This window comes from Saimiri boliviensis, chromosome 15 (assembly GCF_048565385.1).
Source record: "Saimiri boliviensis isolate mSaiBol1 chromosome 15, mSaiBol1.pri, whole genome shotgun sequence".
NCBI lineage: Eukaryota > Metazoa > Chordata > Mammalia > Primates > Cebidae > Saimiri > Saimiri boliviensis.
In genome coordinates this window covers 9287501-9299795 of record NC_133463.1, presented here as the reverse complement: position 1 = coordinate 9299795, position 12295 = coordinate 9287501, and the positions used below count along the sequence as shown (strand labels likewise).

At 38.0% G+C, this 12295-nt stretch overlaps 1 protein-coding gene across 2 annotated transcripts in view; it reads right to left on the bottom strand.

Moving 5' to 3' along the window:
* Positions 1-1652: 1652 nt before the first annotated feature.
* Positions 1653-12295, bottom strand: part of XKR4 (XK related 4) — a 427086-nt gene continuing 416443 nt past the window's right edge. Inside the window, exons 4-5 of one of the 2 annotated variants that reach the window (XR_012514005.1) lie at positions 9515-9788; positions 1653-9208 (exon numbers count right to left, since the gene is read on the bottom strand). The gene's annotated coding sequence lies outside the window, so the exon portion shown is untranslated. Of the gene's footprint in view, positions 9789-12295 lie in introns of both variants that reach the window. The other variant, XR_012514004.1, reaches the window with a different exon arrangement.

Sequence of the window (12295 nt, the reverse complement as noted above, 5' to 3'; positions counted from 1 at the left end):
ATGATGCCCAGGCTGGTTTTGAACTCCTGTCCTCAAGAGATTCTCCCTTCTTGGCCGTTCAAAGTGCTGAGATTACAGGCATGCTCTACTGTGCCTGGCCCTATATAAAGTTTATAATCATTTTGCAAAGCTTTATAAAACACCTTTGTAGATGTGTTTGGAATTGTATCATGTTTCTAGATTAATTAGGGGCAAATTACATTCTTTACTAAATTAAGTTTTCAAATTCAGGATTTTAGTGTGCTTTTCTTTTTTAAAAATTCCCCTTAAATTTGTTTGTTTTCAGGTTATAATAACAATATCTACTTATTGCAGAGAACGTGGAAAATGCATAGACATTTTGTCTTTCTCTTTGTTTTTGGGCTTCAGATAGAGAGAACTGAGTTAATCACATTCCAACTTGAGTTCCTTATAGTTCTCTGGTCCATGGAATGTACCTGTAAAAGTTGTAAAATCCTAGCTTCTATAACAACCCCAAATGTCAGTGAGTCTACCCAGTAGAAGGTTATATTTTGCTCATGTCTGTTTGAACTCAGCGAGGGTGGGGCGGGGACTCTGCTCCATCCACTGACTCAGGACCCAGGCTCCTTTCTCAGTGTGGCTCCGTCTTCCACCCCAATCCCTTGCAGACTGTATCAGATGCGCTCATCATAGCCTGTGCACGTCTCTACCTTTGCATCACCAAATATGCTTTCTACCTTAAGAAGAAAATGTGTTTCAGTCATATTTTTAATACTAATACTTGCAAGGCATACAGTCATGATTTTTTAAAATGTTAATTAAATTAAGAGTAAAAAATAGAAATCCTCGCAAAAAAGACTAGAAAGAAGTATGTTCCAATGGTGAGTTTCTAGTGTTTGTGCATTTAACATGTGTTACCATTATAATAATCAGGCCCTAATAATTGACTTTAAAAAATAGCCAGTGAATGTCTGACCTTTTTTTTTTTTCATTTCTTTGTTTCTTCTGATTATTTCCTTACCTGTTTCTATTAATAGTCGTTATCCATATGTAGAGACGTCTACATATAGAGTCAGCTGTTATGGTACAGTTACTATTTATCATTTTATAAAAGAAGGCTTTTGTAAACCAGTAGAACTCTTACCAATGGTATAGAAAATAGAAAAATTATTTAAAATGAAAATAGGATATTTTATGAAAACAATTACATAAAACATAGCACTGCTTTTTAGAAAAAGCAAACATTTAGACACATAATCTTTTTAAAAAGTACCTTTGGGCCAGGCACAGTGGTGCACACCTGTAATCCCAGCACGTTTGAAGGACAGGGTGGGAGGATCTCTTGAGGCCAGGAGTTTGAGATCAGCCCTGGCAACATAGCAAGTCCCTGTCCCCACAAAAATAAAAAGCTAGTCAGTTGTGGTGGCATGAACCTGTAGTGCCAGCTACTTGGGAGGCTGAAGTGGGAGAATCACTTGAGCCCAGTAGTTATGTCTGTAGTGAGTTATGGTGGTGCCACTGTACTCCAGACTGGATGACAGAGCAAGACCCTGTCTCAAAAAAAAGTATTTTTGTCCATTACAATTTTTCTGTTTATTAATGATTGAACAATTTATTTGGATTTTAAGCCTCTATGTGATCTGAAAATCTCTTTACTTTTATAGTAGTTCTAGAGGAATACCCTTTAGGACTTCTCAGAAATAAAATAAATAAATGAAACATATACTAAAAAGAGATGTAACTTAATTTTTAATGTATTTAAAATTTGACAGAACTCAGCTTTGCTGATTTCAGACTTACATCATGTTGCCTTGGGAATGAGCCTGTGTACATGGCCTCCTCCGTTCCCTTCCCATCCGACACCCATGGTGTCCTGCCCTCTTCCTAGACTTAGACAGAATCAGGAACACAGACTTCTGTTAAAATGACCACAGTGTACTTTATTTAATGATTTTGGTACCTTGTGTTGCAATAAAATAAAAAAAAAACCCTACAAAATCCAAATATATAAAATTTCAAGTTTTCCTTTTTTTCTTTAAGTTTTACAAGAAAAATCATGTAACCAAGGAAAATGGTTCATTATGAAGTACTACTTTCCACTTCATTTCATCACAAATTGCAACTTACTTAACAGACCAAAATAACTATGGTACTGTAGTACATCAAATACTCCACGCACTGTAGCTAGGGCACTGGGGGTCACTGCCTGCCGACAGTGGCCTCCCGCGAATAAAGACACACTTACAATCTGAACGCTAAAGGGATGTTTGGATACATGGAATTTGAATATATATATTTACAGGAAGGAAACAAATTTAATAACTAGTTTAAGTCTCCATTTCAAATAAAACTCCAAATACATTTGTACAATGTTTACAAAGTAAAAGCACAAGAACTGCCAAGATGAGCATTCGGGTCCAGGCACTGTGCTCATACTGGGGAAATGTCTACACCGTTCCCTATGCACACACGTGGGGTCTCGCGGACCCTATTTCTGTAATGGAGAGGGAAGCACAGGAATGGCATTTTTGCACAATCAGAATGTCATGCAGATAGTTGACAACAGGGGACTGAGAAATTAGTGGTCCATTCTCTTCCATTTGCTGTTCACCTGCCACCTGTTCCATTTTTTTTTAGAGATATATTTAAAACAAAACAAAACAAAAAAAATTGAACAGGGAAAGGAGCACAAAATGTTTAAGGCAAATTAAGCAAATGCAGAGCAGCTTATCTTGGTGTTGAGTGGAAATGAGGATTTTACCTGAAACCAACCTTAGAAACAAACAAACAAAATTGAGGACAACCTCCTGAGGTTGGGTGGCATATAGCATGTACAAATTTTTGAAAATTGCTTTGCACCAAGTATCCTTTTGAAATTTTAAATGAAAGAACTTGTTGATTACAAAGTGCATGGTTTCATGTTTCTAAATAAAACAACAGTAGTTGAGGTAGTTAGATGTGAAACTTACTTAAAATAACTGGAGAATGAAGAACAAATGTTGGTAGGAAAAATCCTTGCCATTTGGGCGCATGTTATATTGTGCAGTGGTTTCATGCTAAGGAAGATGCTTCTAGTTTTCTACTAGGTGTTATTGATTTAATCAGAATCTTAGTGGTGGTGGTATTTGTTTCCAGTCAGCTTGGTAGAATGTCAGTACAGATGAAGTTTGTATCCCTCATCATCTCATTTGTAAGTCATGCTCACACCATATCTGCGTTGAAGCTATCATGTAAAATGGCATTCATTATCATTATTAGAAACTCCAATCCAAACTGCAAAAAGAATTTAGTAAACACCTAGAAAAGAATCCATAGGAAGGATGATTTTGCTCTTGCTTTAACAACGTTTTTGTCATAGCCCTAAATTCAGTGTACTGCTTGGTTTTAAGGAGGAAAGGAACCTCTGGCTCATTGGTTGCTGTCTTGTTCTGAGAATGGGAAAAACATAATTTGCATATTCTTCATCGAATCTCTCCCTAGGCTATTGCGCTGTCTGGCTACTGAGAGGAAAAGCAGAAACTATTTAGTAGAGGCAAGGTTCTCATCCAAGAATGGCTATGGTCTCTTTCTGCTCTCATTACCAAAGAAAGGCTTTAGATGGGATCTTCAATAAGAAATTGACCAAATGATTCATTCTTTTCTTATCTGATAGCATCTAGATATAAAAGCAATCTTGTGACGACAATAATATGTCAGGAGTACCAACAGACATGAATGAATTGGGAGCCATTTCTTTTGATCAAAAGAAAATTTCCCTTGTTTCTATGACTTGTTCATGGACTAGAATGTTAATGGGAAGTAGCTATGCATGTTGACAACAATTAATACATTTAGAAAGCATCATATATGTGATGTTTACAGAATGACTGGGCCTCAGCAGCATAACCACATGAATCTTTGCTGAAAACTTTTAGTTTTTCTAAAAGGGTTTCTTATTTTCAAGGAGGGCTCTGGGGAATTCCACGTGGTCTAGAAAGACTGGAAAAGAGGCTGAAGTCTCCTTTCTCCCAGTGATGAGATGTGAAGCTTATATCTCAATCACATGTTGCCTCCACTTGTCTTTTCATGTGTTTGGTGAAGAATCTAGACTCTATCATTTCAAAGCATTGTCCAGCTCTTAACACGCTGCAATTCTGTTTTGTCTCTTTGTGGTAAAATCTTCCCATGACATATTCGCCCAACTCTCTTCCTCCCATCCTGGTCACCCCACCTGCAAAGCTGTCACGTCCTTCCTCCAAGCCCCTGTATCTAGTCCAAACAGGCAACACCAGTTTTCTTGTGCAAAACAAAGAAAAGCACAGTATTTCCCTTCATAGCAAAAAGGATATTCTGCTGCACTTCCCGTTGGGAGAGTAGTGAGACCAGGAGCTGGGCGGGAGGAAAAGGACAATCCCAATTAATTTTTGACTCACTATTCTTACATTATTAGTTTACAAAAACAATACTTCAATCTGGTATGGCAGCACTATCTTTTAAAAAAATAAATCAGATAATTGCCTAGGTTAAATTCATGCTGCAGAAAGTTTAATACCATGCATTAGATACGTTTAATTAACCATCTGAAAACGTTAAGGCTTTGAAGTATCACTGCCAATTATATTTGAGAATCCAGAAGAGATTATATTGAGTGTGAATCTTCAGCTATAAGCACAAGATGATTTCAAATCCACTTCTCAAGGTAAACTTTCCGAAACCCATTTTATATTTCTAAGACTATGCAATTTTTTTTTCCGCAATGGAATCTAATCATTAAATAAGGGCACAATGATAACATTGATGTACAACTTTGCCTCATAAAGCCACATCATAAAACATCTGCTTTGCTAGTCTAGTTTTATGGGTATATTCCTATATCATAATATTGCCTCTATGTCTCAAAAATTACAAATATTTATAAACCAAAATCATGTTATTTAGCATTAGTTCTTATCAGGATTAAACTTTTAAGTACAAAAAAACTTGTCACTTTTGGGGAAGTTATACAGGAATATTCTCTGATGTTGTTTTTTCACTGTCTCCTTTATGCTTCAGTAGAATTTCCATCTAAGCACAAGTAAGCGCATTTATATCAATATATAGCTGAGGCTCTGTGTAAAAGCTTCTCCAAAATATTTGAAATGTGGTTGTAACATGAAAATGAATCAATTCAGGATTTCCAGGTGGAAATAAGGCTTTACGTTCTTTTATTGGGTTGTAGAGCTGTGTCATCTTAGGGGTGAAGAGGAAACTCAATGGAAATGACTCCAACTCTAATCTCAGTAATAGCTGTTAAAAATCTTCCCCCGGTAGTGGCTATCAGAACACCACCTGGTGATCATGAGTATAGAGCCGGGGCATCATGCACGCATTCTGAAAAAAGCAGCTTGGGATCAGGCATGCAAATCCCCCAGGCATCAGGAGGAGACAAATTTTCCGGATGCATTTTAATAAACATTTAGTAAAATTCAGTTTGGTTAAGAGGAAAAGGGTCAATTTATATAAAGCCTCTCAATGTCTGGACAAAAGGGAGTTGTCTCATTAAAAAGCTAATCATTGAAGAAAATTATACATAGACCTTTGAAGGAAAAGCGTTAGTTTCACATAGTGGTAAAGAACCATTGTATTCTCTGCTTGGTGAGTTATTGCTATTGCGTTCCTCAGACTCCAGTTATCCCGTGCTGTGCACAGCTTCCTCTGTTAATGCCAGTTCTCAGGAATGACAGCGCTTTCTAACCTGCAAGCACTTTAGCAACTCTAGCTCATCTCTGCAACACCCCTATGAGGTAGGTAAATAAATATCTCTCTTTTGTATATGGGAACAATGAGGCCGATGGTGAGTTTTCGAGGCTGGAGAGATGGACTGAAGATTGGGGATCAGGCGTGCAGAGATTCCCAGTTCCTTTGTCCCAATCACTGACCCAGAGCCCCTCCCATCCCTGCATCCAGAAAGGAATCCATCCCATAGTGTAAAAGGATATCGTTTTGTAGAATAAGATACTTAAGTGTATTTAAGACAGTCATTATATTCAACACAGGACTTTTGGTTTTCTACGACACCATAAATTCCATTGATTATCACACTACCAAAGACCACGGAATAAAACTACTCATACTTTTGTGGAGGCCAATCGATTGTCACCTCATTGTTGCTGATTCAACTAAGCATCCTGTTGGTAATATGAAGGTAAAAAGATCTGAAATGGGATTTGGTGAAGTAAAGATCTCAGGTGAAAAGAAAAGCAAAACTGAATTGGGCCGGTACACACATCTGCGATGGGACTGACAGTGATGCTGTGGGGCATGGGACGGGGGAGGGGTTCCTTGCTACAGAAAGTGGAGGATCCATTTGCTTTCATGAAAACATTCAGCATGTGAGGGAAGAAAGGCCCCAACAAGGAATTTTGTTACCTTCCCCATAAAGTCATTCTAACTCGGCACTGAGTGTAGAATGTGACCCAATCAAAACCCTACCTACCAAATCTTCACAACATTTAGGTTTTCTCTGGAAATCCCTTCACTATCTTTGCATAGCTGAATACCTTTCCGTTCTCTGTGTGCCTACTCATGGTCGATCATTTGTATCGAGTTTCGCAGCAAAAGTGCTCTTAAAGAAAACGGCTCTGAATAGTTTACTTGCTTTTCTGCTAAGCTTCAGGATTGTAAATGAGGTTAGCACAAAAGTTGAGACAATGCTCACCAACCCAGTGTCAAGTCAGGAGAAAGAAGATCGACTTCTTACTGTCACAACGAAGAAATGTCCACAAATAATCGGGAATGGAAGAGTCAGGATGAACGTTTCAAACTTCTGGGAGGTGAATTTTCCTTTGTTGTCAATTTTTTCTTTTTCCCCAGGAATTTTAATGTTGACTACAAAGAAATCACTAAATATTCCCGTATTTGTGGTAACCAGTTGGTGCTTGAAAATTGGCATGATATCAACAAACAAAACCCAAAAAAACTATGTACGGTATTTTGTTTGGGAAAAATAGCTTTTACTTCTATCAACACCATAAAATTCACCATGAAATAATTTTGTCAAGCAGTTTGAACTGTTTTTAGGCTTAAAAAATATCATAAGGAATGCTTAAAATTAAAACTTCTATTTGAAGAACAAAAACTTAACAACCTTCTATTTCCTTTGAGCCATTTTATCAAGTAGACTTGTGAATAACTATGATGTAGGAACAGCAGAAAGGCAATGATAAAATTTATAAAAGATGGCAGAGACTGAATAGAAAGTTTCTTCCCTGGAAGGGGCAGAGAGAAAGAGGGCGTGCCTCAGCCAGGCCCAGAACACCCAGGACAACCTGCCTGACCTCTTCCATTTACGTGTTTGCCGAAAGCCAATAACAATTAAATAACATTTGCTTTGCATTATCTCTCTTTGCACAACAAAGAGACTTTTAGCAGCAGAATATGACCAGCAATTGCTTACTGCATGAGAAAGTTCAATTCCATTACATACAACACCTGAGCAGTCTATCTAGAACGACACCAGACACCCAGATAGAAAACTGTATGCTTCAAACATCTTGACTTTTCCAAATATCCATATGTTTGATATCATGAAGACCAAATTTACCATGTGAGTGACCTACTTCGCCACTTTTCATCGAAATATTTACAGTCATGCGGACAGTCTTTATTTATTAACACCTTGTCTACTTTGGTTTAGTGAAGATGGTTCAACAATCATCTGGAAAATTCAGGTGTTGAAAGACCCCAAAAGAAAAGAGTCTTAGGAAGAAAAATCAGAGCTTGAGGGCTATCAATGGTCCAGTGGTTTTATCTATGTTGAAAAATTGCTTAACTGTCTATTTCTTTCTACTTCCATTATTCTGAAAATTATTTTCACAAAAATTATCCTTTCCCAGTTTGGGAACAGATAGACTAGGTGACTGGTACAGTTGAGATTCACAATATGAGTGAAAGATTCGAATGCTTGTAAACCCAGTTTAGTATGTTTGGACACAGAGGCTCTTGTGACATCATGATATATTTACAGTGGAAAGATGAGTAAGGCCATGGTAACCCTGAATCTCATTGCTCTTAAAAGGAGGGATGGTTAAATGGTTCATGCTCTACAAACAAGAGTGACTTACAATACCATAAAATACCTATCTTAGAACCCATCAGAAGCTCTCCTGCAGAGCCCATAGGGGCCAATGGTCAAGGAGAACTATCGGAGGGAATGAATTCCCTTAATGAGAGCATCAGTCTTAGACATGACACCACAGACATCTCTATCTTCCTGCTTGGGTCAGGCCCTGGCCTTTCCAAAGGAGATATGTCTGTTGTTACAGTTACGGACTGGCAGTGACTATCTTGAACTTCTCTGATCTGTGAAAAGGCAAATACTTTGGATGTACCACTGGCAGGTTTTCTCTTCATCACTATACTTGGTCCTCTACATTAACAGAAACGCTCTGACCCAACACCCAATCACGGTAGAGTAACTCTTACCCATAAACCTTGCTCAGGAGGGCTGTCTATAGCTCCTATATCCCCATGATTGGCCGCCTCATTGTATATTACAGTATCTTTGTGCCTGTGTGGACTCTGGGGTTCAGAAAATGAACATTTTCTTTAATTTGTTATTTTTCGCTACCTGGCAATTGAAAATAAGTCACATGGTGGTAGACCGCTTTTTCCCCAATTTTATTTCGGTGCTTGTGCCAAGAGCTAGTACTAAAAACAGACTCGCTGTGATACTAGTGCTGATAACTAGGAAGATCATTTAGCAGTGCTTGCTATTATACATCATGGCGATGACCGCCAAGGCGGTAGCTTAGGGAGGAGAAACATCTACGAAACACAAGAAAATCCTTGCCTCTTCTCAGTCTTCCTCTAGACTGATTGTTGAAAAATCTGATGACTTCTACTCTTTCATCTAAGACTAACTCCTGAAATTATTATACCAAAAGATTAGACGGAAAACTTTACAAGAACATCTGGAGGCCTCACTCTCTCAAATATGCTGAAATTATGACCTGATAACTTCATTCTTATCTTGAAACTCAAATCTTGCTTTGAAGGAGGAAAAAAAACAAAAACAAAAACAAAAACAAAAACAAAAAAAAATGAGGGAGAAAGAACCATGTCTTAAATTAAGAGACGACCTGTTTCCCTCTAAGTGAAAATTTAGTCATTAAGAACAGCGGATTTGTGATCTTTGAGCTTGTAACCAAGTTTTGCAGGGCTGAGAAGCAACAGGATAGCTGATTCCACACAGAAATGGATCTCGGTTTGGAACTGCTAATGTCACCACCTAGGAAGGCAGAAATCAAATTATTCAGTAGCTACACCCATGCAGATTTTACCCCTGAAATTAAATAAAAACTCAATTTTTATAAATTGGTTATCACAATGCTAAAAGTGGTAGTCTCAAGAAATGAAATAAAAGCAGCAACTGTACTCAGATCAGTTATTCCACAGATGACAGTGACATTATTTTCATTTCCAAACATGTGGATTTGAATCCATTGAAAGCAAGTCTCCAAGGCGGAGTACCCCATTCTCTGAGCTATGTAAGCCCCAGGAATTTTTTTTTCTTTTTTTTCAAAACAGCGCTTACTGGAAAAAACAAAGGAAGCAGATGAATATTCATAGCATGAGCAAGAGAAGCAGGTAGCAGCTCCACATCACAGAGGTCTTTCTTCAGGCCCGGGCACGTGGTGGAATTACGGCTGAGGCTGAATGGAAGTGCTCCTTTCCACTCACTGATGAATGTTCCCTTGCAGGAGCTTGGTTACAATATTACAAGTCAAGAATTTGCAAGACTAAAGTGTCTGTGGATTTAGTTAACCGCAAATCACCTCCAGTAAAGCTTGACAAGCTCCAAGATGTTTCTGTAGAAAAAGAAGGGAATCGATAGCATCAGCAACACGCAGCTTTGTGACAGCGGAGACTGTATTTCTGAGTGACAGCTCACTGCCACCGCCTTCCCTCCTCCTACAGCAGGAGGGATTTACATCTTTCCAGAGTCCCAAACCTCTGATTCAGACCGCAGAAAATGTTCATCCCAGGCTTTCAAAACATACTTCAGAAATTCATTTCCTCTTTTATGTACAATGCAGTGGAAAGGTTAATAAGGGAAGTTGAATATTTTAATTTTGTAAAAGAATGATAGGAAGTGACAATTCTTTCACTAGCTGACAGACCTCTTTTGGTTATGTGAAGGTGTGTTATTGCTCCCAATTTGAATAGAGTGAAAAACATCACCAGGGGCTCAGCAGAAAACGACAGGTCAAAGGTTAATTGCTAAGTGACTACAACAATGCTCAACACGAAGAAGTGCCCATTTTCCACAATCACAATAGCTTGCAATGCTGGTGTTAAGACGCATTCTACTGGCATGTGATCAAAATAGGAATTTTGATGACAATCATAGAAACCCAAACTATATTTTCAACACATGTTGTAGTGTTTTAGAACTTGTTGATAAATGAATTAATCTGAAATGATTAAAAGTGTTGATTTGATACAGCTCCATACTAGAATGCCACTAGAATGGGTAAATTAAATTAGCTTGATCACATCTCTATCTGGGACATTCGTGGTACTTAAATGAAGTAATAATGTGATTAAATCCATTTTAATGTAAATCAAGCAATGGAGAGAAGAAGGCCAACTTAATTTGGTAGATGGAAATATAATACAAACACGAAACGTTGTATTTTCTGAAATGCTAGTAATGGTAGATGACATGCTTCAATTACTAGCGCAAGAGAAAATTCCGGGTCCGTACTGTGTTTGTAATATTTGCTTAACATTTTGATTAATTGCTTTTGATGTTGATTTGCTTTGTTAAACAAGATCTTTGCTTAGCAAATACTATGTCGGTAACTACACGCTTCTTTTTGTCTGGTCCAGTGACTAAAATAGCAATAATTGTAGTAAGGAATGTGGTAATGGTGGCATGAACCTAGAAATCATGGTACCTTGTAACATTTATTAGGTCAACACTTTTATTAATGCGTAATGTGACTCACCAAGGAATTCTTTGAATCATCCTGTACTCCTAAAAGTTAGTTCACTTTCTTCCCTCTTTCCTTCTACTCCATAGAGGGCCAATGGGCTTATCCATTCCCCATTCCCTGACAAGAATTATTTCACGTAAGGAAAATTAGTTACACAAGTTAATAGTGATGTTTAACCACATACTCCTTACATGTGTGGGAAGCCAGTCACTCAGGGCCGGATTGCAGGAGAGAATGGAAATGGGGGCACAGCCGGTGTGGGTTTCCCCAGGGAGCTGGGGCTAGCTCTCCTGACTCCTGACATTGTCATGCAGCATGTGCTGCTCTTCTGGGCATCTGAGGAAAGGCTTTCGAGCAACAGCTGACGTTTATGTCTGGAAATTTGTTATTCCTAAATGGCCAGCATGCTGGAGAAGTACAGTAAGTGAAGAGTGCTTTCTTGAGAAATCAGAGATTTTTTGCAAACTCTTCAGTTTCACGCCTTTTCTTGAAAGAAATTCTCAAGAATCGCTCCAAAGTTTATCCAAAAATGATTGTTTTCAATCAAATACTACGTGCCATGAGAGTATTTTAATTTTTTTGTTGTTGCATTGTGGCATCGATTTCAAAATATCTAGTGTTGGAGAGTTACATAAACAAATCATAAAATTACTTTTCTCTTTCTAGTCACTCATCTAGTATTGAGTGTTTTGTATTGTGTTGTTACTTTATGTTTGTCGTCACGACTTTATGTGGCAATTGTTTACTGTGAGGCTTACATAACACAGTTGTGTCACACGATGATTTTTGGTTAACAACAGACTGCGCATAGGACAACAATCTCATAAGACAATAATGCTGTATTTTAACTGTAACTTTTCTATGTTTAAATACACAAATACTTACCACAGTGTTACAATTGCCTACAGTATTCAGCACAGTAGCATGCTGTATAGGTTTGTAGCCTAGGAACGATAGGCTGTACCACACAGCCTAGGAGCTTGGTAGGCTCTTCCATTTAAGCTTGTGTGAGCGCATTCCATCACACAATGATGAAACTGCCTGCAGATGCCTATCTCAGAACGTATCCCCATCCTTAAGTGACACATGACTGCATAGTCTTAGGAAAGCTGTTTCTTTCCTGCTGTAATATAGAATTAAATATAGATGTTGAGAAGAGAAGCAGCAGTGTGGTAGAGTAGAAAACAGTAAGAGTTGATGTCAGAAAACTATGATTGTGCTGCTAATAACCAGACTGTGAGTTATTCCAATGTAACTTTCCTTTTGTGCTTGACTGTGCATTACCTAGCCATACGAGTCATAGAGGTCATACTTGTTGAATAAATGACTCAGGGAAAAAACAGAAGTGTAATGTGTAATCCTGATTATATAAATTA